The sequence below is a fragment of the Charadrius vociferus genome, unplaced genomic scaffold, assembly GCF_000708025.1.
Source record: "Charadrius vociferus isolate BGI_N301 unplaced genomic scaffold, ASM70802v2 scaffold214, whole genome shotgun sequence".
NCBI classification, from domain to species: Eukaryota; Metazoa; Chordata; class Aves; order Charadriiformes; family Charadriidae; genus Charadrius; species Charadrius vociferus.
In genome coordinates, this window is record NW_009647955.1 from 125,425 (window position 1) to 126,155 (window position 731).

The following is a 731-nucleotide window of genomic DNA, read 5'->3' on the forward strand; positions in this document are numbered from 1 at the left end:
CCCCTACCCCACGCAGGGCGGGGTTTGGGGAAGGGGGTGCACAAGCACCCCAGAACCGCTAAACCAGCCGGCGTGCCACTGTGGTGCATCACCCGAGAAAAGGCATGGGGACAGAGAGGCCCTGCGCCAAAGGGAGGGAAACGTGTGTTTTGGGGAAGCGTGTTCAATTTTATTCGATCCCTGCAGCACCAGACCCGCTGACACGCAGCGATGGGGAGACCCAGGAAGGAGCCCGCCGGCACATCATCCCCTCGGCCAGCCACAGCCGCTTCCAAAACCGCCCCTGCTGCGCCACCGCCTTCCACCTCGGCCACCCAGGCCAGGGCTGCGGCTGCGGGAAGCCGATCCAGGGGCGCTCCGGCTGCCGGGGCTGCTGGCCCCAGCCGGGGGCAGGGGGTAAAGCCAAGGTCCTCTCAGCCAAGACCCACAACATCCCACGGAGCCCGAGGAGATGCCGGGGACCAGCACAGAGCATCCACCGGGAGTTGCTCTGCAACCCAGAAGAAGTCACCTGATGCCAAAGGAGCTGCTGGTCCAGCCAGAGCTGACCCACGTCCGCAGAAGAAGCAGCCTGGGGCTGATCCAAGCAGGGCCTCGAGTGGGTTCCTGCCCCCCCTGGACAACGAGGACATCCCCTGGGTGGAGAAGGAGACCCGGGGCCAGTGGAGCAACCCCAAATGGTATGAGTGGCGGGAGAACCGCATCACGGCCTCCGTGGCCCCCCGGATCGC